General features: G+C 43.3%; 1 pseudogene across 1 annotated transcript; it reads left to right on the top strand.

The window, feature by feature from the left end:
• The first annotated feature begins 52 nt into the window (after positions 1 to 52).
• Positions 53 to 18,590, top strand: LOC308171279 (zinc finger MYND domain-containing protein 10-like; annotated as a pseudogene). Its single transcript has 12 exons — positions 53 to 150; positions 295 to 406; positions 921 to 1,037; positions 1,246 to 1,299; positions 1,592 to 1,744; positions 2,283 to 2,368; positions 5,168 to 5,266; positions 5,617 to 5,773; positions 6,717 to 6,842; positions 7,031 to 7,152; positions 7,927 to 8,051; positions 18,449 to 18,590. The product of its transcript is annotated as a zinc finger MYND domain-containing protein 10-like (transcript).
• The last annotated feature ends 8,913 nt before the right edge of the window (positions 18,591 to 27,503 follow it).

Below are 27,503 nucleotides of genomic sequence, written 5' to 3'. Positions count from 1 at the left end.
TCTAAACGTCACACGTTGTTTTACATCGCTTGTTATTTAACAAGTCTGAGATATGGAGTCAGTTACTTCGTCAGTTACTTCGTCTGGAGAGGCAGAAGGATTCGTCCGAAGTCTGCAAACGTTCTCTCTGAAGGAGATGGGCTCTCCCAGGTGTGGAAAGCTGCTCAGCATCGCAGGGACACACACTAGCTAGCGGCTGGTTCGCCTCTAGTCTAACTGAACTTTACATTTTGAATCTGTCAGCGATATGATGTTCTGTTTGTAGCTCATTCCGTTGTGTTTCTTGATCGCCAGGTGGTTCAGACAACACGAGTATATCGAAAAACTCTACATGCAAGCGATAGTGACCGCACAGGCCGCCACGCAGGAGGAGTTCATCAATGACCTCCTGGTGTCGCACGGGAAGGTGAGCTTAATTAACCAAAATAAGACATTTTGTCTGTCAAGATTGTCTTAAGTCGTCTTAAGACCTAACCTGAAGACATGCACTCATGCACTCACTTAAGACATGGAGCATAAGAGCCATATTTTCTGTGTCTTGAAGACACAGAACATCTTGAGGTGTCTTAAGACACTGAATATCAATGTCTTAAGACAGTCAGGCGATCTTGTTCCAATTGGAATAATTCAAGTATAATGATGATAATAACACTAGTAGTGTGCTTCCAATGATGGGGCCCGTTCGAATACTCTAACGATGCGTCCTTCCTTCCTCCCCCTTGAAGTAACATAATCAATTAGCTTGGATTGGGTTTGGTTTAAACACGCTTTGCACAGCATGCATTGCCTTCACCCATCGAGTCATATCAGATCAGTGATTTCATTCAATCTAGAAAGGAAGGAAGGATCGATTACAAGACCACTCATTGCCCTGGCTGGTTCCATTGACAAAATGCATTCTCCTTTTCCCTCTTCCCCAGATCCCCACCTTGGTCCATGAGATGATTCTGGTGGAGGTTTGGAAACAAAAAGTGTTTCCTATTCTTTGTCAGCTTCGGGACTTCGATCCGAAGAGCACGTTTCCTCTGTATATGGTGGTGAGAGGAGAAACCGTGTCTGACCTCTGCTGTGATCATATTACAGTGGAGGCTGGTGGAGGTAGAAATCGGAGGACGGGGCTCAGTGTAATGCAAGGAATGCACCACCTCCTACCTCCACTGACATTCTGTGAATTCACATGCTGATGTCGTTGTTATACTGACAGTTCATTCCATTGTTTCTTCTGCTCTATTGTCTGACATTCAGATTCGCCACGAGGTTTCAATCATAAACCTTCTGGAAACAGTTATGTATCATAAGGTGAGCAGTAGTTTACATACGCCTCAGCACAACACTAGCAATGTTTGCAGTTTGCCTGTTTTTTTTTAAACATCTCAGGATCATTGTGAAGCTCTATGTATATTTTATATGTGTACTTTAACTGTGTAAATTACAATCGAACCATCAGTGAGGTGCAGGGTTGGCTGGTGGAGGTAGAAATTGGAGGATGGGCTCATTCTAATGCATGGGACGGAATGAGGAATGGTATCAAACACACGTGTGTATCATAGGATGCTCTGAATACAGTTTGTGTGTGGTGCCGTGGTTACAGGATTCCTGCGAGGCAGCTGGTGACTCGGTCCTGGACCTGGTTGATTACTGTCACCGCAAACTAACCCTGCTGGTTGGCCGAGCCTCCAAGGACGACACCCCCAAGCAGGACAGACTTAATGGAACACCGAGTGCAGACCTCTCCTCCATACAGGTGAAGAGTGTAGCAGTGTTGACTTCAATTCAGTTGAACAGAACTGTATTCATCCCAGAGGAGCAAATCACACGTGATATAATCATATATTATTATTATACAGATATAACAATAATCACGTGAAAATATGTAAATAGTACACAACACCAGCGTTTCTCCTACTATTAACCCTAACCCCACCCCCTCCATGTTGGACTGGTAATCAGAAGGTCTTGATTTCAAATCCCAACCTGGGAACACCACCACTAGTGTGCCCTTGAGTAAGGCACTTAGCCCTAAGTTACACCAGGGAGACTGTCCCTGTAATCTATCTAACTATAAGTCACTTTGGATAAAAGCGTCTGCTAAATGGTAAGAATGTCAAATCTAAATGTACCCTGCTTAAGAAAACATCTGAGGGAAACACAACATAAAAACATGAACACAACACTGACAAATCTGCCGTCTGGATTCCAGGCAAGTAGAGCGTTGTTTAACCCAGGATAGAGGAGGTGCTTTGGTTGTAAGAGCTCTACTGTGCTGTGTGTGTCTGATGCAGGAGTTGTGGCAGAATACTACACACGAGTTTGATATCTCCCTCAAGGCCCTGTCTGTCCTGCGCTACATCATAGACCATACTGACAGGTATGGGATTCACTGGGACGGGTCCGTTAGGGACTTAGATAATGTGACTTAGATAATGTGACTTCGAGAATGTGACTTAGATAATGTGTTACATCGTGGGACTTGAAGCACTAAGATCAACGATTGCATTGTAGGTCAGCACAGGTGTTCTTAATCAGATTGGGAGGCGCATTGATACTGGAAATGCAGTCTGAACTGAAGGTTGTTGGGATATTTACCACTGTTGCTATGCTAGCCAATCAGAATCCAGTATCCAAACATGCTGTTGTAGAAAACTCAACTATGTAGTTCATGTAGATGTTCAGTAGATTAATCAAAACTATCTTTTTGGGAGTATTAATACAAATATTAACAAACAAAAGTGATTGGTGATACTGATCTGGTGAACAGACTTAATGGTCTCACCAGATTTCACCCACAGCTTGACAGCACATTCATTGAACAATGTGGTCCTTTTTCTTGTTTAAATTGTATGTATGCTCCCTTGTAAAAGAGACCTTGATCTCAGTGGGACTCCCTGCCAAAATAAAGGTTACATTGAAAAAAAAAACGAATCTTTAGATATACAGGGCTTAAAGTACTCCGGCACAGTGCCGGATTTCCGGCGCGGGAGAATACAAAATAAAATAAAAACTGCAATTGCGGCATTGCGCCGACGTGGTGGCGGGGGCGCTGTTTCACAAATAACTTAGCTTTCGTGTTTGCTAGCGAAACAGCTGATAGTTGATGTTGACTGCTCAAGGAGAATACATATTTGAAAGTACAGAATGCCTGAGAGCCTTATATTGCATTATATTACATTTTATTTTGAATGGCCATCTGGTGCCTGAATATTGTTTTTTCCTTTACATATATAATGACATTTCCACCATAAATTGATGGCGAAAGGGCACAAATTGGTGCATATCAATTCACCAGAATGCAAGAAATTAAGTGTTTGATGCTCGTTTAAGGACCCCCAGACAACCCTGCTTCATGGGTCCCCCCCGATGTCAAACACCACTGGTACCACCTCCGCCTCATTTTGAGCCAGGAAAAACCCTGAGTAGTGACGGGAAGCCTTATGGGACGTGGTGCCAAGAAGGAGAATATAAGTGATAGTGGCTTAATAAGTAATCAGTTTGTTCTTTTAAAAACATGTATATATTTTATTCTGTATTGTTATAGTGATAGTGGCTTAATAAGTGATGCAATCAGTTTGGCCTTTTAAAGACATCTATTTTTTATTTATTTTTTTATTAAGTATAAAACAGTATTATGAATGAATGGTCTTTATTGTCATTAGTTTTTCCCAATTGCTAAAACACAAAAGCCAATTCTCTAAACCAAATGACCAGTTCTCTAAACACATTTAATAAATCTAGCTCCCATTTGCCAAAACCATAAACACATTTCACATGAAGACACAATTCACAAAACACAATCCTCCTTTTCTCATAAATCTAAACACATTTTGTCTTGCTAAAACACAAGTTGCAAAAAACTCTGCTCAAAATGTCAAATTCTCAAATTAAAGCTCATGTGATGCAAAATGCTTGCCACAGTCAGCAACATTTTAACACAATGAACACACCTGGCTTCATTCATTAAACATAACGACTCAACATTTAAGACACTTGTTGCAAATGATTGTGGTGTGTGTGTGTGTGTGTGTGTGTGTGTGTGTGTGTGTGTGTGTGTGTGTGGTATAGTTCCATAAATAAATAAAAAAACATCACACCCTGAACATTGTTTTCAGTGAGTATTGTTGTGTGTAATGGATCCTCTGTAGTGTTTGCATTGAGTTGTGATACAGTACAGTATTGTACATGTTACGGTACATGTGGGAATACGGTAACATTTTTCAAACCTTTATTTACGTAAAACTCGATAGGACAACAGTGCAACAACTTCGCGGCTGAACTTTAGTAAAATTTCGGACATCATATGCCATTTAAAGGGGGGAAATAGATATCTAAAAATGCATGACTATCGTGCAAAATCAGCCTTACTGTAATGTAAAATATGTAATGTTAGATATAACATTAGACAGGGAGCGCAGATTTATTTTTATGCATGACTATCATACATGTGGGAAAACTAGGGTTAGGGTTAGGTGCTAGGGTTACAGTAAGGTTAGGGTTAGGATTAGGGGTAGGGTTTGAGTGAGTTTTGAAGAGAGAAGGTGTGGTTTTGCTTATGTAGCTTTAGAAAAGTGTGTTGTGTTTAGAGTTTTGGGAAAATGGAGGAAAGTTTTGTGAAATGTGTTTTAGCAATTGAGAAACACTGTAATACAGTACAGGTACCATACAACGAAATTTAGGAGGGGGGGCTCCCCTGGTGCTTGGAAAAAGACTAAAAACACGAGGGCCAAGGGTAAAATAAAAAAGGGAAAAGAGCTGGTTTACATAAATAAAGGCTATGTACACTATCTACTATACTACTATACTATACAATAAAACACTGTGCTGTACTCTATGCTATGCTATAAATATCCTAACTTTTCCTATATCTGAACCTTATGTACACAAGGGTTGTCATATTGCACATAGTATTGTTGCACATTCATTTAAAGTATTAATGCATTTTAACATTGAGACATATATCTTGTATTGACTATAAAATAGTATTAATGCATTTAAACATTGAGACAAGAAGCTGTCTTCTGTACCCGCTCTCCCAATATCTCAAACTGTGACCCCCCTCCCCAAGAAAAAGTTTCAGGCACAGGATTTTTTCCCACTTTAAGCCCTGGATATATAGATTCTTGTGATAATAGTAATGTTGCTGATGAAAATGGTTGCCCTTGTTGTTTTACAGTATAAGTGTGATCAGTAGGATGCTGTGCACTCATAACCTGCCCTGTGTCCTGGTGCAGCTAGTAGAGAACTGCCCCTGGAGTCGCTACACTGCAGGTTTGTCACACACACACAAATGCATGCACATGGTCACATGTTAACGTACTTAAATCTGTGGATAGTCTAAGTGCATGCACACGCTCAGACACACGCACACACACACACACACACACACACACACACACACACACACACACACACACACACGTCACTGAACATCAATCTGGAAAATAGATCAAAAGACAATTTTTGGTTTGATAACATGAAGTTAACATAAACATGATCTTTATAGCCACTACAGAAACAACTGATACACTTTGATGCCGTTTTCATTTCCATTAAACAATGAATTAAGCTTGCATGGCCCTTACCCTACATATCATTATAGCCGTACTCTGTCTCCCCCTACAGGCGAGGTGGCAAATGGCAGAAGATTCCATCGGAGGACCGTGTGAAGATGACGAAGCTGGACGGCCAGGTGTGGATCGCTCTGTACAACCTGCTGCTGAAGGAAGACTGCCAGAGGAAGTACGACTTCCACAACTACAACAAGAACCAACTGATGAAGGTAAACAAGTTCTCTACTGTAGATAAGGTCCCACGTGTCTATTGGTCTTTATTTTGTATTTTTATATTTTTTATTTGGATTATTATTCAATTGTCACTTTATTTTGTTGTTGTTGTTTTTGTGGTCAGAGCTTCTGTAACTCGTGAATTTCTCTCAGGGATCAATAAAGTATCGATCGATCGATCTATCTATCTATCTATCTATCTATCTATCAGAACCCTTAGTTACCTTCATCTCCCACTACTAAGAGATATTTTTTTTTTAATGTTTGCTATATACCAGGGGAGACTGGTGGAGATACAAACAGGAGGATGGGCTAATTATAATGGAACGCAAACATGTGTGCTTGATACTATTCCCTGTTCCATTCCCTGCATTACAATGAGCCTGTCCTCCCATTTCTACCTCCACCAGCCTCCCCTGCTATCAGCTCAACTGTGGTAGTTGTGTGTAGTCGTGTAACTGTGTGACACACCCTCGTTACACTGCCTCACTTCACTTCCAATAATGCACGGCTACATCCTAGCGACCCCTGACCCTCAGCTTTCAGAGCTGTATCTCAGGAAGATGGTCAGTGCCAGATGATTGTCCTCTGACAGTCTTATCTGATCTCTTGGCTGATTACAGGACAGATGAGGTTAATTCAGGCTCTGTTTCCACTGAGGGGTTTCTTCATAGGATTATTTCCAGGATTTTCCCTCCTTCCTGACTGTGCAGGGGAGGCTGCTGGAGGTCGACGGGTTCATTGTAATACACACCAGCCTCCCCGTCACTAAGAGCAAGGCCATAGCTTACCACTCGACTGAGGAGGAGATCATTATGACATCTAAAAGCTTTGTTCAAGTGATTACTTTTATATCGTCAAACAGACCCCAATAATAAAATGCTTACTCGTATTGAAATCTAAACAGAGAATATAACACTTTCTTTTTTGCGTGTGCAGCTATGGGGTTTCCTGACAGAGGTTTTGATCGACCAGCTTCCCAACCTGGTGGAGCTCCAGCGCTTCCTCAGTCACCTCTCCGTCGCAGACCTCGCCCCTCCGAAAAAGGACCTAATCTTGGAACAGGTGAAGATTATACACACACACACACACACACACACACACACACACACACAAATGTGTGGACTGTAGTCATTCAGGTGGACAATTACAACAGCCAATCAATTACTAATAGAAAGTCTTTCACTAGCAGTGGCCAATCGAGTGGCACACATCCCTGTATATTATTCAAAGGAAGTTGTCTTTACTTGTAGATTCCAGAGATGTGGAACAACATTGTTGGTGAGAATTCTGGGAAGTGGAAGGCTATTGCCAAGTACCAGGTGAAGGAGACATTCAACCCCTCTGAGAGTGACCTGAGACAGCAAGCCTGCAGGTACGGTCATACAGAAACTGGTCAGACCGCTGCACTGACTACAGCAAGAGACCAAAGTACACAAGCAAGAACGAGAGTGTAGTTTAATACCTGTAATGTGTTACTGTTTTGTTTATACTCTCTTGAAACAATAAGGAAGGAGATGGCTGTGCTTTATCGTGAATAAAGTCACAGCTGAGGGGCGGCGTTAGGCCCGACGTGACGCAGACTTCACGCACGATGAAGTACGGACGTATTTATTTAGTGATAGATTGCGGTGGTTTCTGCCCTGTGGTCAGAAATGTAGTTCTCAAAATGACCACTATTGCCAAGGTAACAAGATATACAAATCTTCGCAATTTTGAGTGTTTGCCCAGGGATATTACTGTGATATTAGTATGGTAAACAGGACAAACACTACAGTTTTACTTCTTACTTTAATAACCATGCCTTCAAACGCCTCTCTGCCACTCAACAATGCCTGTTCTGATCAACCTGGTGTATAATTAATGTATTATGTATTATTAATTATACATTTATAATTTATCATCTTAATTGTCCCTCCTAAAAGACCTCCTCATCTCCACTAACCCATGTCTCTACTATAAAAATATAAATAATAATTTCATTCTTCCTTCTTTTAGCATTGTAACTGCCAATGGTCCCTGGTTTTTGGCATAGATTACCATTTCTTATGATGACTGATGGACGATTCACTTACATAGACAAATGTCGCTTTTGATACAAACATGTAAATGTCATGTAAATCATTGTATTCCAATCCCCTGTGCTAAGTTGGCCCCGACCTATAACCTGGATGTGATGGAGAGTCTGCTTCCTGAGAAGCCCAGGTGTGGAGCTTGTGGGAAGGAGGCTGTGAAGAGATGCTCCCGCTGCCAGGGAGAATGGTACTGCCACAGGTAGGAAGGCTGTTCACGTCATAAAGCCCCGTACAGGGGAAATCTCTGCTTCAAATCATCAGTACAGTGGAGGCTGGTGGAGGTAGTAGAGGCTGGTGGAGGTAGTAGAGGCTGGTGGAGGTAGAGGACGGGCTCATTGTAAATGCATGAAATGGAATGAGCATACATGCTTGATACCATTCCCTATTCCATTCCATGCATTACGACGAGTCTGTCCTCCGATTTCTACCTCCACCAGCCACCCCTGATGCATACAGTTTGTCAAGAGAACACTGTTACCACCGGTCCCAAAACCTCAAACCATGTCACTGTATTTTCCGACCCTGTATGGAAAAAAAGCTTCTGGTTTTATTCCTACCCTGTTGTCAAGGAGGGTATTTTTATTTTATTTTTTTATACATTTCTGCCCACCCCCCCACCCAACCCCAAACATTTCCTGCAGGGCCCTAAAGTTACATTGGCATAGTAATAACATTAAAAAAGGAAAAAGAAAATAGATTAAAATAAAAGTTCACATTGGACAATAATAATGTTGTTGTATCACAGCTGCAACCAGGTAACTACCAAGACAGTACATATAGGATCTAAAGAGACATATGGTGCTTTTCCACTACGTTGCAGACCTGGTGCTGACCTGGTGCTGACCTAGGTCATCCCGCTTCGGTCCCCTTTTCCATTCGTCGGTCCGGGTCGCTTCAGTCCTAGGTCCCAGGTACCACATCCGAGCAGGGACCTGGGACCTGGGACGCACGCAGTGACGTGTGACGCTGCACACCGTTGATTGGTCAATGGACAATCGTCATCCCATGTCCCATCCCATATTATTTCTTCACAACCGCCATCTTGAAAATACCACATTCACTAGGAAAATGTCACTACATTTTCTGTAATAGCTTATTAATAAAGATTCGGAAAATTATTCTGACCATCGTATTATCTTAGTTTAATGTCATTTCAATGAATCATATAACTTTTATTTACAACAAGCACAACACAAAAATCGCTATTATGCACCGTGTTTGTCCGTGAATAACACCGGCTGTGGAGGTGGTAAAAAAACACAATACTCCTTTGCTAACTTCACCATCTGTCTACGGTAATTTTGAGCCCTTAACCACCGCGCTGACACCCCGAGAAGTTATGCCTTTAACCGTAAACTCGATGAACCGGGAGTTCGCCGTTCACTCATGAGTCAAATGCCGGTTTTAACAGGGAATTCGCTCCGCGCTGTGTCCACGGTGATAGGAGTGGAGGATCGACTCCATTCAAAAACGTTTGAATTCCCTGGCTTCTCCTCTTTCCGGACACGTTTGAATTGTTATCCTAACCCCCGGTAAACCGAAGTTATTAACCCGCAAACGGCACCGTGTTTGTCTGTGAATAACACCGGCTGTGTCAAATTCCGGTAGATTCGCGTCTTGTCGCTGTTTCCCGATGATGATACTACAGTTCATAAAGCAGACAAGTGAAGGCAGTGGTTTTAAGGGTTCAAAAAACATGACTTTATTATGTGTACATAGCTTCCTCTCTCTCTTTCTCTTTCTCTCCAAAAAAATCACTGCTGTTGCTGTGTACACCCGGAAGCTTTTTGCCAGGCTGCGTGTGACGTGTAACTCCGCCTACTATCCTCTACTCCTCCTACTAGTCCGGGTCGGTTTGTGTATAATGGAAACCAGAACAGATCAAAAGTGACCCGACCTGACCCGACCCGACCCGACCTGACCCGACCCGGGCCGACATATGGAAAAGCGGCTAAAGACAGGTCATCGCAACATTACATGGACCAACACTAGAGAGGTGTCATGTCAGAAGCCTGCATCCCTTAGGTTGGAACTTCAGGGAGAGTTTTAAGACCATCAAAATATGCCAACACAGAGCCCCATGTAGAATAAAATTTGCTTGTGGAACCTCTAATTGTGTATTTAATTTTTTCTAATTTAAGATATAGCATTAGGTCTCTCAGCCATGCTGAGACTGTGGGCGGTTTCGGTGATTTCCAATCAAGCAGTATTCTCCTCCGAGCCAATAGGGAAGCAAAAAACACGCTATTCTTTTGGATGTTAGTCAGTCGGTCGCTCTCTGAAACCCCGAAGATGGCAGTCAGGGCATTTGGTCGTACATCAATTCCCAGTGCCTCTGACATAATTTTAAAGAAATTTGACCAATATCCAGTCAGTTGAGGACAGGTCCAAAACATATGGGTAAGGTCTGCTGGGGCATTGTGACACCGATCACAAATGTCGTTAAGCTCAGGGAATATTTTGGATAGTCTGTGTTTACTGAAATGGACACGATGAAGAACTTTAAATTGTATAAGTCCAAGTCGGGCACAAGAGGTGCTCCTATTCACTCTGTCTAATGCATTGTTCCATGTTTCATCTGCTATTTGTTGACCAAGTTCTTCCTCCCAGCTTGTTCTAATCTTATGAATTGACTCTCCTTTAAGGGACATTATGATGTCGTAGAGTCTCGATATATGACCTTTTTGACTGGTGGGAGTATCGAGGATTGTGTCAAGTACAGATAATGGAGGCATGTTAGGGAAGGACGGGCATTGACTTTGGATGAAATGACGGATCTGGAAATAGCGAAAGAGGTTCGAGAGTTAGGTAGATGGAATTTATTTGAGAGGTCACGAAAGTTTGCAAATATGCCATCTATGTATAGGTCTCCAAATTTTACAAGGCCCACCTGTCGCCAAAGAGAAAAAGTTACATCTTGCTTTGCTGGAATAAAGAGGTGGTTGTGACATATTGGACTCTGGATTGAAAAGCTTTGAAGTTTGAAATGTGCTCTAAACTGGGACCATATTCGGAGAGTATAGACAACAACTGCACTGTTGGTGTATTTAGAGGGAGATAATGGCATCTTAGATGTGACCAGGGCGTGAAGAGAGGACGAGGAACAAGACTTTGCCTCCATCGGGCACCAGCCCGCATTTGAAGAGTGAGTCCAGTGGACGACTTTCTGTATGTTAGCGGCCCAATAATAGAAAAGAAGGTTTGGAAGGGCTAGGCCCCCCACCTGTCTATGCCTTTGAAGTATTTCTTTGCGGACCCTCGGAGATTTACCACCCCAAATAAAAGATGATATAAGCCTGTCTATAGAATTAAAGAAGGATTTTGGAAGAAACACGGGTAGACATTGGAATAAATATAAGAATCTGGGTAGGGCATTCATTTTGACCGAATTTACTCTGCCTGCCAAGGACAAGTGGAGAGCATCCCATCTCTGAAGGTCAGATTTAAGTTTGTTTACGAGAGGTTCGAAATTATGTTTGTAGAGGCCTGTGAAGTCACGGGTAATATTAACTCCTAAGTATTTAAAACCAACTTTGGATGTTTGAAAGGGCAAGCTGCTCTGGGGGATCTGAAGCGCCAAGGCGTTTAACAGGAAGCATTCGCTTTTAGAGAAGTTCAGCTTATATCCAGAGAAGAGGCCAAAACTGGAGAGTAGCTTCGTGATGTCAGGCATACATGACACAGGGTCGGACATATATAATAACAGGTCATCCGCATATAAAGATAGCTTGTGTTCCGAGCCCCATCTCTGTATCCCATGCATAAAGGCTGCAGATTTGAGTGCTATTGAGAGGGGTTCAAGTGCCAAGACAAACAACAAAGGGCTCAACGGACAACCTTGCCGTGTTCCCCTTGACAAAGGAAAGTACTGAGAGCGGGTCCCATTTGTGACCACCGATGCCCTAGGGGAGGAGTAAAGCAACTTAATCCAGGAGATATATTTGGGCCCAAAACCAAATCTTTGTAAAACTTCAAACAGATATGTCCACTCGACCCTGTCGAATGCCTTCTCAGCATCCAGTGAGACAACTACTTCTGGTATAGTATCAGACGCAGGGGAGTGTATCACGCCTAAGAGACGACGAATATTCGAATAGGAGTGGCGGCCTTTGATAAAACCAGATTGGTCTGTCGATATTATATCAGGTAGGATGGGGTCTAATCGGGTAGCCAGAGCCTTCGCTAGTATCTTGGCATCCACATTCAAAAGTGAGATAGGCCTGTAGGAACCACAGTTAGATGCAACCTTTCCTGGTTTAAGCAGAAGTGTAATAGATGCCTCTGTAAGTGTTTGTGGTAAGGTTCCTCTGTCCATGGAGTCCTTAAACATGTCTAGAAGCAAAGGGGCCAATTTAGTGGTGAATTTTTTGTAGAATTCGATTGGATAGCCATCCGGGCCTGGAGCTTTCCCACTCTGCATTCCCCTAATTGATTCAATTATTTCCTGCATTTCCACGGGTCTATCTGAAATTTCTTTCTGAGAGCGATTCATTTGGGGAATATTTAATTTATCAAAAAACTTTAGCATAGGTGAACTGTCAGAAGGTGTTTCAGAGGTATATAACTTTGAGTAAAAAGTTTTGAAAGTGTCATTAATTGCAGTTGGATTAACTATGTGTTCGTTTGAAGTATTTATAATCTCTGATATATATTGAGTGGCAGACCTGCATTTGAGTTGATGGGCCAGAAGTCGTCCTGCCTTTTCTCCATGTTCGAATACTAAACCTCGTGAACGAAGTAATAGTCTCTCAGCCTGATCAGTAGAAGACAAATTATACTGTGTTTGAAGACCCAGTCTTTCTTTGTATATCTCTGGTGAAGGGGATATAGAATATTGTCTGTACAGTTCAGATATGGAGTTCAGGAGGTTAATCTGTTCATTTTGTTTTGCCTTCTTTAACTGGGCCGAGTATGCTATGATCTCACCTCTAATGACAGCTTTTAGTGTTTCCCATAATAAAGATGGGGATGTTGAATCATTTTTGTTTGTTTCAAGAAAATTGTCAATTGTCACAGACATTGTCAAACAGAAATATTTGTCTGCAAGTAAGGCTGTATTTAATCTCCATGGTGGGCGTTCTCTTCGGTTAAGAGAGAAGGAGAGATCCATCAAGACAGGAGAGTGATCGGATTCAACTATGGTTGAATATTTAATTTTCCTTATTGAGGGGAGAAGTGATTTGTCTATAAAAAAAATAATCGATCCTGGAGTATGTGTGGTGTACATGAGAGAAGAATGAAAACTCTTTGCTTTGAGGAAAGCTATATCGCCAGGGGTCCACACATCCTATCTGGGATATAAAAGTGTTCAAAGCTGCAACCATTTTTGAAGGGGACCTAGATTTAGGGTGAGACCTGTCTAAGCTTGGGTTGATGGCACAGTTAAAGTCACCTCCCAGGATTAATGTTTGTGACTGCACATTAGGCATGGACGAAATAAGCCTTTTGATAAAATGTTCATCAACCCAATTTGGAGCATATACATTCGCAAGCAAAACTCGTGTGTGAAAGAGGGAGCCAGAAACCATAATAAATCGACCTTGTGGATCAGAAATTATATCTGTTGGAGTGAATTGTATTTTTTTGTTAATTAAGATTGCTACTCCTCTCGCCTTAGCACTAAAATTAGAATGGAATACTTGCCCCACCCAAGATTTCCTAAGTCTATTGTGATCCTTGACTACCAGGTGTGTTTCTTGCAAAAAAGCTATATCAATTTTATGATGCTTAAGATGGTTGAAAATTCTAGTTCTTTTAACTGGTCCATTAAGGCCTTTTACGTTCCAGGAAGCAAAGCTCACTGGTGATCCAATATCTGTCACTGTGCTATTTGGTATATTAGCCATTTAGAATATTTGGTACCGTATACAGGACTTGGAAGGATATAGGCTGTATACCGCATTGAAGGTAAAAGTGCAAAAAATTATGAGAAATAATAAACGTTAACCAATGATAACCCCATAGGACCCTGCACCCCCTACCCATTGAACTAAATCCCGATGACCCCCCTCCCACCCCCACCCCTCCCATCCTGAAAAACACCCATGTTCCTATGCTCGCCTTCTGAACACTGACGAGCTGCAGGACCCAGTGGCGGCTCCTGCCAAATCTCTCAGGGGGGGCAATTGTTGCGTTGATGGTTAAGGTGACACGTTCAAGGGTAAATTCACCTAAATCAGCGGGCTTAAATAAATTGACTCTCACAGCCATTGGTATTCAGTTATCACATATTTTATTTTAGGTGCAGCAAATCCAGGATAAAGGGCAGTGGCACAGGGGCTGATAATGTGCAATGGATGGATAAAACTATTTACATACTACAAAATACAAAAACTCAGCACTCTCATAGACAAGGGACAGCTCAGTCTTGAGCTTCACCTGGTTCAGCATGGGGTATGCCTTGACAGTGGTGTTCAGAGCCTCAACAGGGAATGCATGGCAGTGCTGTTGGAACATCTCTCCTTGGAGCAGCGTGGCACTCACAAGGTGGTTGGTGAAAGAAAACCTTTCTTTGGAGTGGGCCAGGATTGTGTCGCAGATCTGTCAAAAGTATGGGGTGTGAAAGAAAATGTGGAAATAAGCACTTTGGAAGTACAACACTGAATAAAGACTGCTACCATCCCATCCCTGAATGTAACTCTGATTGGTGGTGATTTTCCAACACTGTGTTTCAAAACTTGGACCTACCTCTTTAGACAGCCTCTGCTTCTCTTCTTCTCCCAAGACCCTCCTTGATGTTCTGGTTCCTGTGGCTTCTTGCTGCTGCTCTTGAGATGAGCTTTGGTCCCTGAAGGCAGACAGACCAACAGTGTTAAGATTTCAAATAAGAAAATGTAGCTGAACAATCTGCTGTCTTGTAGTTGTAATTGTATCTACAGTAATTTCTGAAATGTAGTCTAACGATGATTTAAGGTCTCCAGGAGAGAGGGATCTGTTTTAAGTATAACAGTTGACTTTAGCTTTAACAGGCTGTGCACATGAGTCACTCCCGACCACTTAGATATCTTGGAGCTATTTAGGTAGATATGCTTATTCTTGAATATAAATATGTAGGTCTATCTATTCACAAATTAAACCTCAGACATTTTTAGACATGTTCTATATATTAGCCTAATACATATATTTTAAAAAAATGCTTAGTTGTAATTCGCTGACAAAATGTATTGTTTGATACATGTAATATACTACATTACATTAAGTAACTACATATGAATATAATGTAACATAATACATTAAATGCAAAGTTTTGTTGCAAAAAAGAAGCTTCGCATAGCAACCTACCAAATGAATAGTGGAATATCCTACTCCAATTACTCGGGCAAGCCCTAATTTTAATTCAACTCATTGTTATATAAGCCTACTAGTTTTACCGGCGCCTTTCCCATTCATCATAGCATGCATACATTTGATTATTACAAAGTTCTATATTACGGAGAAGGTACAAACTATATTTTTTGATCTTACCTTATGGCCTGCATGCTGCTTGTGGACGGCATGTTTTATGAAGACTGCATCAATGTCAACCCCTCGTAAATCCTCGGTTATACGATTTTCCAATTTTCCCTGCCTTTGTATAAACTTGCTTTATAATTAAATTTGGTCTGGGTGGTCCTAATTCCTTTACTGTTAATTTCTCCTGGTTGCTACGACGGCTGAACGGACCGAGTTGTTCAGAACATTACTAGCCGCCATCGCCATGGTGAAGTAGGTGAACGAAGCTACGCCGGACATGACGTAAGCACGTACGATTCTTTGTGCATGTCCCAAAACCCCATAGACAAACGACCGAATGGCCTGAAGTTACCAAAATAGATTTTACATGCAAGTCTACGAGAACAGCCTAGTGCAACTTCGAGTAGACTGAAAGTTGCCCTGAAAGGGGCGGGACTTGAAGCTGATTGGAACATACTCCACAGAACACTAGCTGATTGGACTATGATATACTCCACAGAACACTAGCTGATTGGACTATGATATTCAGAAGCAACACTGTCTAGAAGTCATAGAAAAAAAATCTCTCTCTTCTCCCTTTGGTGGGGCATTGCACAATTGCCCCTAATGAACCAGCCTCCCCTGGCAGGACCTTAAACTTCTCTTGCCTCTCCCGGTAGGACATCCTACCTACAAAAACCTACAAAAACCTCCCTCTTCTAAGAGGTTCCCGACATAAGTATATCAATTGAAACATGTAGGCTAGTAACTTATATGAAGTGTAACAATACACAGCAATTAAACACACAGTTTAACCTAAACAAAGCATAAACATATTTGTATTATTAACATGACCAACTTGGCAAAGGGCATTGTTAACTATGGTAAACATAAGACCGTGGGCAATAAAACAAGAAACAAATCGAATCACATCACCGTACTCCTCCGTGTGTGCTTTGCTGCCCTCTGGTGTTGAGCAGCTGATCGTCAGTACACAGTCTGTAGTTCGCCTCCTCCGTGTCTGCTACGCTGCCCTCTGGTGTTGAGCAGCTGAACGTCAGTACACAGTCTGCAACTCGCCTACTCCGTGTCTGCTATGCTGCCCTCTGGTGTTGAGCAGCCGAACGTCAGCACAAAGTCTGCAATTCGACTCCTCCGTGTCTGCTATGCTGCCCTCTGGTGTTGAGCAGCTGAACGTCAGTACAAAGTTTGTAATTCGACTCCTCCGTGTATGCTATGCTGCCCTCTGGTGTTGAGCAGCAGCTTGTAACAACAGTTCTTGACATTAAACTTTAAACTAGTCTTCTCCAGCTGTTGCAGTGTTGATGCGACGATCATAGAACTCTTTAGCCTCTTCGGGTGTCTGGAATTCGAATGTTTTGTTCTGAAAGGTGACGCGGAGTCTGGCCGGGTGGAGCAGACTGAACTGAATCTTCTTGTGATAAAGAGCTGATTTGATGTCGTTAAATGCTGCTCGTTTCTTGGAAAGGGCCGCGCTCAAGTCAGGGTAACATCTGATGGTTCTGTCGTGGTAGCGCAATTCGTGCTGCCTGGCCCAACGCAGCGCGCGTTCCTTCTCCTGATAGCGAAGGAAACACACCACGAACGGCCGTGGCGGAGCGCCCTCCCTGGGCTTGGGACGGAGGGAGCGGTGCGCCCTCTCCAGCTCCGGTGGTTTCTCAAATACTTCCCTTCCCATAACTTCCACCAACATCTCAGATATGAATTGGATCGGGTCCTGGCCGTGTTCGCTGCCCTCAGGTATGTTAACAATGCGTAGATTAACCCGGCGAGATCTATTCTCAAGGTCTTCAATTTTATCCATAAGGGATGTGTTGGCTGTTTGTAGTGTCTCCACTGTTTTCTCCGTGGCATTGACCCGTTCGAAGTTTTCACCTGTTATGGTTTCCATCGAGACCAAGCGGCTTTGGAATGAGTTAACAGTGGTTCGCAGGGAATCGACAGAGTCTTGTAATGGTTTCACAGAGTCTCTGTCACCCTTTCTCTTCACCCTCTATACCTCCGACTTCCAGTTTAGCTCCGACCAGTGCCACCTGCAGAAGTTTTCGGATGACTCCTCTATCGTCGGTTACATCACAGACGACAGGGATGAGGAGTACAGGGCCCTGGTGGAGAGCTTTGTGCAGTGGTGCGACACCAACTACCTTTTGCTTAACACCAGCAAAACAAAGGAGTTGGTGGTGGATTTTAGGAGGAAGAGAAGGACCCCAGCCCCCATCACCATCAAGGGGGTGGAAGTCGAGAGGGTGGACTCCTACAGGTACCTGGGAGTACAAATTAACAACAAACTGGACTGGACTGACAACACCGAGGCTCTTCTCAGGAAAGGGCAGAGCAGACTGTTTTTCCTGAGAAGGCTGAGGTCTTTCGGTGTCTGCAACAAGCTGCTGCAAATGTTTTATCAGTCGGTGGTTGCCAGCGTTCTGTTCTTCGCCGTGGCCTGCTGGGGTGGAAACATCTGTGCCAGGGATGCTGCGAAGCTAAACAAACTGGTGAAGAAGGCCAGCTCTGTGGTGGGGACCGGGCTGGACAGCCTAGAGGTGGTGGCAGAACAGAGGATGGGGAAAAAACTGGCGGCCATGCTGGCCAATCCCTCCCACCCGATGTACTGCGAGCTGGGGATGAGGAGCAAGTTCAGCCACAGATTTGTTCTCCCCCGTCAAAGTACAAAAAGATTTGGACAGTCCTTTGTTCCAGCTGCACTCCGACTCTACAACCAGGCCCTGCAGGGTGGGGGAGACCTGGAGCTGGAACTTTTGGAACTTTTTACTTATTGAGCCTGCACTGTTTTATGTATTTTATTGAATGTTTTCTGTTTTCTGTATTGAATGTTTTCTGCCCTAACTGAGCTGTTTGACAACAAAATTTCCCCACTGGGGACAATAAAGGTTTTCAATCAATCAATCAATCAATAAATCGGCATTTCTTGTTTGAAACTGAACTATATCTTTATGCCCACAATTTGGGAGTGCTTCGTAAGAGATTAGCTACATGTACAAGTTAGAATATAAGTGAATTGTCGGGAGCTCCTCTTTCAACCGTCTTCCTTCTACATAGCCAAACCGGAAGCCGTCAAGGAGGGTTCTGTCGTGCATAGCAACCGGAAGAGATTTTAAGTCTTTAAGCTGCTCAGTTTTTTTCTAGGGTATGCCAGGTGACGCATTGGGCCAAACACAAGGTCGCCTGCCAGCTGATGAGCGAAACCACTGAGAAGCTCCACAGAGACTTGAACATTCAACTGAGAGCAGGGCTGGACTGGCCATCTGGCATACCGGTCAAAAAATAAAAGTTTTTTTTTTTTTTTTTTTTTTTTTTTTACCAGCCGGCCCGGCCGAAAGCTACCATCGAACGGCCCATAAATCGAAAGCTACCATTGAACGGCCCATAAATCAGGGACAGCGGCCCATTGGACAATTTTCTATACAGACACTGGGCTGGCCCAATCAACAGAGAGAAGTGGGGGGGGGGGTCAGGGGTCACGCACGCACGCAGCACCAGACCTCCGTCTCAGTTTCGCGGTAGTTTTGGGCCGAGCCGGCCGGCAAAATAAATTTAGTTAGCCTGGATAGTTACTAGATAGATACTGAGAGAGATGGAGCGCAAAAGCACACTAAAACGGAAGGGAGGCTGGGAAAAACTTAGGGAGAAAAACAAAAAGAAACTCGAGGCAGATCTTGCCAAATGTGTAAACATTAGGGACATGTTTGCTGCACCCTCAAGTTTACCACAGCAGCAACAGCAACAGGTTGAAGAGGAGGCTGGCAGGGAGGAGCGGGAGCAGGGTACAGATACAGAGGTTTAGGGTTAGGGTTAGGGTTGAAGAGGAGGCTAGCAGGGAGGAGCGGGAGCAGGGTACAGATACAGAGGATAGAGAGGATACAGAAGAAGCGGGCCGAGTCAGCCTGTAACCGTTGACCCGGTAAGGAAAATATAGGTAGCTGTGTAGGGGTGTAACGGATCGCCCCCCACGGTTCGGCACGCATGTGTACCGCGGATCAATTGCCAAATGTAACCAAGTAATAATATTACTTAATATTAGTTAATATCCCTTGTAAATCACAATGTAGAGTTGCCATGAATAGATAGACGCGACAGTTGCGTGCTTTGTTTTACTCTAAAGCGCAATGATAGGTTGATAATGGAAAAAAAATTCTAGAACAACAAGGCTGCGTTCGTAAATTCTCAGATCACTGAGTACACTGGTCTACTTGCACTGGTACCATTGCTTACTGTATGTAGTCGTCTTTGTAGTGGTTTGGGGGAATACTACAGTTTGTCATATGACTGTACAGCACAGTATATAAGACGAGTATATAAGGCAAGTATTTTTCTGCTGGTGGGTGTGGTCCGACCGATTGGGGTGGGCCTGTCTGGGCCAAAAATGCCAGGGCCTAATTTTTGTCCCAGTCCAGCCCTGGTTAGGACTGGAGCTAGGGTTAGGTCTGGAGCTAGGGTTAGGTCTGGAGCTAGAGTTAGGGCTGGAGCTAGGGTTAGGTCTGGAGCTAGGGTTAGGGCTGGAGCTAGGGTTAGGTCTGGAGCTAGGGTTAGGTCTGGAGCTAGAGTTAGGGCTGGAGCTAGGGTTAGGTCTGGAGCTAGGGTTAGGACTGGAGCTAGGGTTAGGACTGGAGCTAGGGTTAAGTCTGGAGCTAGGGTTAAGGCTGGAGCTAGGGTTAGGGCTGGAGCTAGGGTTAGGGCTGGAGCTAGGGTTAGGTCTGGAGCTAGGGGTAGGTCTGGAAGTAGGGTTAGGACTGGAGCTAGGGTTAGGTCTGGAGCTAGGGGTAGGTCTGGAAGTAGGGTTAGGTCTGGAGCTAGGGTTAGGACTGGAGCTAGGGTTAGGACTGGAGCTAGGGTTAGGTCTGGAGCTAGGGTTAGGTCTGGAGCTAGGGTTAGGTCTGGAGCTAGGGTTAGGACTGGAGCTAGGGTTAGGTCTGGAGCTAGGGTTAGGGCTGGAGCTAGGGTTAGGTCTGGAGCTAGGGTTAGGTCTGGAGCTAGGGTTAGGGCTGGAGCTAGGGTTAGGACTGGAGCTAGGGTTAGGGCTGGAGCTAGGGTTAGGGCTGGAGCTAGGGTTAGGACTGGAGCTAGGGTTAGGTCTGGAGCTAGGGTTAAGTCTGGAGCTAGGGTTAGGGCTGGAGCTAGGGTTAGGGCTGGAGCTAGGGTTAGGGCTGGAGCTAGGGTTAGGTCTGGAGCTAGGGTTAGGTCTGGAGCAAGGGTTAGGTCTGGAGCTAGGGTTAGATCTGGAGCTAGGGTTAAGTCTGGAGCTAGGGTTAAGGCTGGAGCTAGGGTTAGGACTGGAGCTAGGGTTAAGGCTTGAGCTAGGGTTAGGTCTGGAGCTAGGGTTAGGACTGGAGCTAGGGTTAGGGCTGGAGCTAGGATTAAGTCTGGAGCTAGGGTTAGGTCTGGAGCTAGGGTTAAGGCTTCAGCTAGGGTTAGGTCTGGAGCTAGGGTTAGGACTGGAGCTAGGGTTAGGGCTGGAGCTAGGGTTAGGACTGGAGCTAGGGTTAAGGCTGGAGCTAGGGTTAGGTCTGGAGCTAGGGTTAGGGCTGGAGCTAGGGTTAGGACTGGAGCTAGGGTTAGGTCTGGAGCTAGGGTTAGGGCTGGAGCTAGGGCTAGGTCTGGAGCTAGGGTTAGGACTGGAGCTAGGGTTAGGTCTGGAGCTAGGGTTAGGTCTGGAGCTGGGTTAGGACTGGAGCTAGGGTTAGGTCTGGAGCTAGGGTTAGGTCTGGAGCTAGGGTTAGGTCTGGAGCTAGGGTTAGGACTGGAGCTAGGGTTAGGACTGGAGCTAGGGTTAGGTCTGGAGCTAGGATTAGGACTGGAGCTAGGGTTAGGGCTGGAGCTAGGGTTAGGTCTGGAGCTAGGGTTAGGGCTGGAGCTAGGGTTAGGACTGGAGCTAGGGTTAGGGCTGGAGCTAGGGTTAGGACTGGAGCTAGGGTTAGGTCTGGAGCTAGGGTTAAGTCTGGAGCTAGGGTTAGGGCTGGAGCTAGGGTTAGGTCTGGAGCTAGGGTTAAGTCTGGAGCTAGAGTTAGGGCTGGAGCTAGGGTTAGGTCTGGAGCTAGGGTTAGGGCTGGAGCTAGGGTTAGGACTGGAGCTAGGGTTAGGGCTGGAGCTAGGGTTAGGGCTGGAGCTAGGGTTAAGTCTGTAGCTAGGTTTAGGTCTGGAGCTAGGGTTTGGACTGGAGCTAGGGTTAGGACTGGAGCTAGGGTTAGGGCTGGAGCTAGGGTTAAGGCTGGAGCTAGGGTTAAGGCTGGAGCTAGGGTTAAGTCTGTAGCTAGGTTTAGGTCTGGAGCTAGGGTTAGGACTGGAGCTAGGGTTAGGGCTAGAGCTAGGGTTAGGTCTGGAGCTAGGGTTAGGACTGGAGCTAGGGTTAGGTCTGGAGCTAGGGTTAGGACTGGAGCTAGGGTTAGGTCTGGAGCTAGGATTAAGTCTGGAGCTAGGGTTAGGTCTGGAGCTAGGATTAAGTCTGGAGCTAGGTTTAGGTCTGGAGCTAGGGTTTGGACTGGAGCTAGGGTTAGGACTGGAGCTAGGGTTAGGACTGGAGCTAGGGTTAGGACTGGAGCTTTGGTTAGGGTTGGAGCTAGGGTTAGGACTTGAGCTAGGGTTAGGTCTGGAGCTAGGGTTAGGACTGGAGCTAGGGTTAGGTCTGGAGCTAGGGTTAGGACTGGAGCTTTGGTTAGGGTTGGAGCTAGGGTTAGGTCTGGAGCTAGGGTTAGGTCTGGAGCTAGGGTTTGGACTGGAGCTAGGGTTAGGACTGGAGCTAGGGTTAGGACTGGAGCTAGGGTTAGGACTGGAGCTTTGGTTAGGGTTGGAGCTAGGGTTAGGACTTGAGCTAGGGTTAGGTCTGGAGCTAGGGTTAGGACTGGAGCTAGGGTTAGGACTGGAGCTAGGGTTAGGGCTAGAGCTAGGGTTAGGTCTGGAGCTAGGGTTAGGGCTGGAGCTAGGGTTAGGGCTGGAGCTAGGGTTAGGTCTGGAGCTAGGGTTAGGACTGGAGCTTTGGTTAGGGTTGGAGCTAGGGTTAGATCTGGAGCTAGGGTTAAGTCTGGAGCTAGGGTTAGGACTGGAGCTAGGGTTAGGACTGGAGCTAGGGTTAGGTCTGGAGCTAGGGGTAGGACTGGAGCTAGGGTTAGGACTGGAGCTAGGGTTAGGTCTGGAGCTAGGGTTAGGACTGGAGCTAGGGTTACGGCTGGAGCTAGGGTTAGGACTGGAGCTAGGGTTAAGAGATTGTCAAAAGAAAATGAAACGTTGATAACTTTTGAGCAAAAGGCTGCACACACGTAATTCAAGTTGCTCTTATTGTCATTTAGAGTTACATTATAGGAGCATTCAGCAACAAGTCAAAATGTGCTCCAGAAAGGCAGAAAACAACACTTTGATATAGCAGTGCACTCTCAAAACAGGCCGCTGAGACACATTCAGAACAGCTCTGTTAATGACTGAAAACAGCTCCTTAAGAGATTGTCAAAAAAGACTCTGAAAATGAAACGTTGATAACTTTTGAGCAAAAGGCTGCACACACGTAATTCAAGTTGCTCTGATTGTCATTTAGAGTTACAGTATAGGTGCATTCAACAACAAGTCACAATGTGCTCCAGAAAGGCAGAAAACAACACTTTGATATAACTTGAGAACATGCAAAAAACAGTCCACTCTCAGAACAGGCCGCTGAGACACTTTCAGAACAGCTCTGTTAAACTGATATATATTTAAATGTCCCACTCTCATTAATAGTGATTTTCTACAGATGGATATATGTTGAGACTATGTCACTTCACATTAAGTTGTCCTTTTATATGTATCGGAATGCTATTATTACTATAATTGCAACATTGTTAACATGCTGTTACATAGGACATTAGTAATTGCTTTGTAATTTCATAGTCATTTTAATGTTTCCACTTGTGTAGTAACACAAAGCTCTAAATTCCATATACCATGCAATTAGCAAATTACAGTACTACAAAATGTAATACAAAGTTGTTACTGAACTGAAGTAATAGTGTTCCTACAGGTATAATGACAACTAAATATAAAGTCAGTGTGATGAGTCAGTTTGTTTATTTCTGTAGGTTGTTTATTTCTGTCAACAACACATTGAGCCTTACGGCATATTCATCGGGGGAAAAAATGGACTCAGCCTGACCCCTTGCCATGACTCCCTGGCACAGCTTTGGCAGATGGTGACATTGCTGTAGAACCACTGGGAGTTACAGCGGCAGAGTTCCACCACCCCTGAGTGCACAGTTATACAGCATCTGGAAACTAGTGGTAGTTTCATGTTGATCTCTTGTGGTTAAAATCCTTGAAAGCCTATTTTTGTTGCATTAAAAATCAGCTGAAACACAGAACACTCAACACAATGTTTTGAGACAGAAACGCAAAACAAATTCCCGAGGACACCGTGTTACAGAAATGCCTTGATATCATGTCAGCATCTCCACTAGATGTCACTGTACTGCATTCCAGAAGCAGAAGTATTTAGCAGTTTGTGTTGAGTGATATAAGTGGACAGGAGATACACACAATTGTTGCTTACTTTGCTACCACTGCCACCAACTGCTATCATATTCAGTAACACTTTCCAATAGAATGTTTCCATTATAAAGAGTTTGCAAATAATTAATAACTAGTTTATCAATTATTGCATGTTTATGTATAAATCCTTTGTAAACCATTAACAATCAATTGTACTATAGTTATATCATATGCTACATACATTTTACATAATCTGGCAAGAAAATGGTAACATATGAATTTATACATATACATCTATATGAATATCTGTGTGTGTGTTTTTGAAAAAATCTGGGTGGGAAAAATGAATGGGGGTTTTCAGCTTGAACAAGAAGTAATGCTGCATTCGTGACATTTTAGATCGAGGAAACTCAGACATTTTCATCCTGGAAACTCCTTGTAAAAAGGTGATACCTGAGTTTTCCTACTTGGGGAGTATCAGAATCACAATACGAAGCTTTAACTCAGAGGTTCTGAGCTTCCCATCAAGCCACCAACATGGTGTATTCTCTCTCTCGATTATACATTATGAGAGCTTATCTTATTCTTGAAAAATATGCAGATTTTTGCAATTAGTATCCCATGCAATTATAGAAAAAAAAATACATTATGAAGGACTCAGTCATCATACCTCATATATTGTCATGTATGGCCATACATGAGGACAATCATGAACTACAGTAGGCCTACACTACATTAAAGTTATGGAGAACAGTATTACCACACTGTCTTAATTTCACAGATTAAGTAAAAGAACACTGACAACACAAGCCAGTATTCAAATATTATTGGGATTTCAATCCACTTATTGAATGTACAACATTTGAAGGAATTGTGCTTTAGTTTGGTCAATAGCAGGTTTAAACTAACCCAGTTAAAAGCATCTACTGGATGGGGCATATCACTTCTAAATGTTTTGGATGCAGAATTGATGAGGAAGGAGATGAGCTTCAGGGACCAGGGGGTCATTCCACTAAAGGTGGATCAGTATAGCGGCGATATAAATAAATGCGGCGATCAGGCAACTCGAGATTGGAATTCAAGCCTCAGGTGATTCCTCGAACGAGGATCAGCCTTGTGTGATGAGTGTTCACAGAAGACAGGCTTACAAATCTTCGATATGGGCGCGTGCACGCAGACATAAAGAGCCCAGAAGAGTCGATCTGTCGAAATGAAGATACTCCACTCTGCAGGGGTACTACATTTGCGCAGCATTCCCGAATTATTGATCTTTATGAAGACGGAAAAATAAGATGTAAAATAGTGCAATACTGCCGCAATTAACAAGGCGAGGGAAATGGTTTGGCAAGAAATTGCTGACCGATTAAATGCGTAGGTCATACTAGCCCCAGTTATTGTTATATGTTCATATTTTAATAAATGAATATTACTACTGTGGTGATATCCGCAGCAGGCTACAAAACGTCATATCGCCACAATGGCCTGGTGGTATCGACCGCTGCCATAGGATTTATTCGTCATTTTATATCGGTGGTTCGAATCCCTCTTCAGACGCACTTTTTACTGCATTTCGTTGTCTGAATCTAATCTAAAATCTCATCTAAAAAAGTATGTAGGCTATAAAATTATGGTGCAGGCTAATTTACAAGAACTGACACGATTACAATGGTGTTTGAAACCTTTGCATGAAATCTTCGGTTAAATGTAAAAAAAAAAGAATGACTTAGTCAAGTCTCGAACTCACAACCTTTGGAACTCGAGTCGGCTGCCTTAACCACTACGCCAGCCAGACCGCTGTGATGACAGGAATGCAAGTTGAGACAATTACTTTTTTTTTACACTCTTTTCTTTATTGATCTATCGATCTATCTTTCACACTTTCAAAATATCAAGTTATCTATCACACAATCAAACTATCTATCGATCGATCACACTTTCAAAATATGAAATTATCTATCTATCACACAGTCAAACTATCTAATCTATCGATCTCGTGTGAAGTGGGAACTAATATTTCCTAAAAGACACATGAGGAACTGTCGTTCGGGGTTTAGTTTCCGCCTGTGAGCAGTGGCGGACTGGCCACCGGGCATGCCTGGCAAATGCCAGGAGGGCCGCGAGACTCTGGGCCGCTCAGAATGTATTATCTTTTTTTTTATATATATACTGTGTATATATATATATATATATATTATTTGTAATTTTGTCTCTGGTGATTTTCATTGAAAATAACTTATTTCAGCAGACCGCGGCCCAAAACATATTATATCGGCCCGGGTCGGGCCTAGGATGGTAGGGGATGGTAGAGCAATACCGCTACCTGATTGGTTGGCGAAGCACTCGTGAAGAGCCCCCTCATTGGCTGGTGAGTCTACCATCTAATTAGCCAGACTCCTTGCTATAAGCTAGCAATATTGGGCTAACGTATATGGAGGACCAAGTCTGACAAAATTAACAATAAATATATAGACACATAAATGAATGTATGAACAAATACACATACAAATACACACAGTATACCGCAATACATTTCTATATGTATTTATTCTTTTCCACATGTATTCTTTCTTTTCCACATTCATTCTTTCTTTTCCACATTGGTTTCCACATTCATTCTTTCTTTTCCACATTGTTTTCCACATTCATTCTTTCTTTTCCACATTGTTTTCCACATTCATTCTTTCTTTTCCACATTCAAGCTTTCATTCTTTCCCCGATTATCAGTAATGTATGCAAATATAGGGGCGTGTCTTGCATGTTGTCCTCGCCCCACGCATTTTCATTGGTTGATGCCCCACGCATTTTCATTGGTTGATACCGCGCGTGACGTGGTAAAAGCGACAAAGTTGTCATGTTGTCATTGTTAACATACTGTGTTCAAAACGGTGAAGAACACGTTCAAAACAAAATGATTTGGTGCATTTTTGCAGTAATCATATTCCTATCATATATGACAGAAAGCTCACAATAAACTGTTTTTTTGCACAGTGTTTGAGTGACTGTTATTTTGCACTCTATTGATACTCTTCAGTTCCAGCACCTCAGCAAAGTCTGATAATGGATGAGCAGTGGTATTTTCACTATTTGCAGTAATCATATTGACATGTCTAGAAAATATTAGCAGAATATATACAATGAAATGAAATAGACTAGATGCATTGCCTGGGAAGACATTATATGTGACCATTTCTTAATGTTCTTGCTCTGTACAGAAAGTATGCAGCAACTTCAAAAAGTACATTTGAGGTACACACACTGTCACATTCTGTGCTTCATGTGTTGTGTAGACAGGCATACCCATGCACATACAATTGTAGCCAGTGTTATTTCAGAATTATTTGAGATTTTTCAGACATAATACTGTATTTCGACAGTGACAGTGAAAACAGTGTACATTCCGTCCGTGTTTTGTGATTCAGCATTTGCAGACATTTTTAAGAGATGTATTTCATAGCTATTGGCGAAAACAATCTTAGTTTGGTTCTTTCATTTCTATTCTTGTTCATCACCTGTATTTTCTTTACAGCTTTGATTATACAGTTTTTCTCAATTGCTAAAACACATTTCACAAAACTTCCCTCCATTTTCCCAAAACTCTAAACACAACACACTTTTCTAAAGCTACATAAGCAAAACCACACCTTCTCTCTTCAAAACTCAAACTTTCACACCAAAACAGCTGCTCAAAGCCTGCAAAAATGTAAACACTATCATTACAGACTACAACAAAACA

This window comes from Nansenia antarctica, assembly GCF_963989245.1.
Source record: "Nansenia antarctica genome assembly, chromosome: 15".
Taxonomy (NCBI): Eukaryota; Metazoa; Chordata; class Actinopteri; order Argentiniformes; family Microstomatidae; genus Nansenia; species Nansenia antarctica.
Note: the sequence above shows the minus strand (reverse complement) of the source record. Positions and strands in the feature narration are given on the sequence as shown.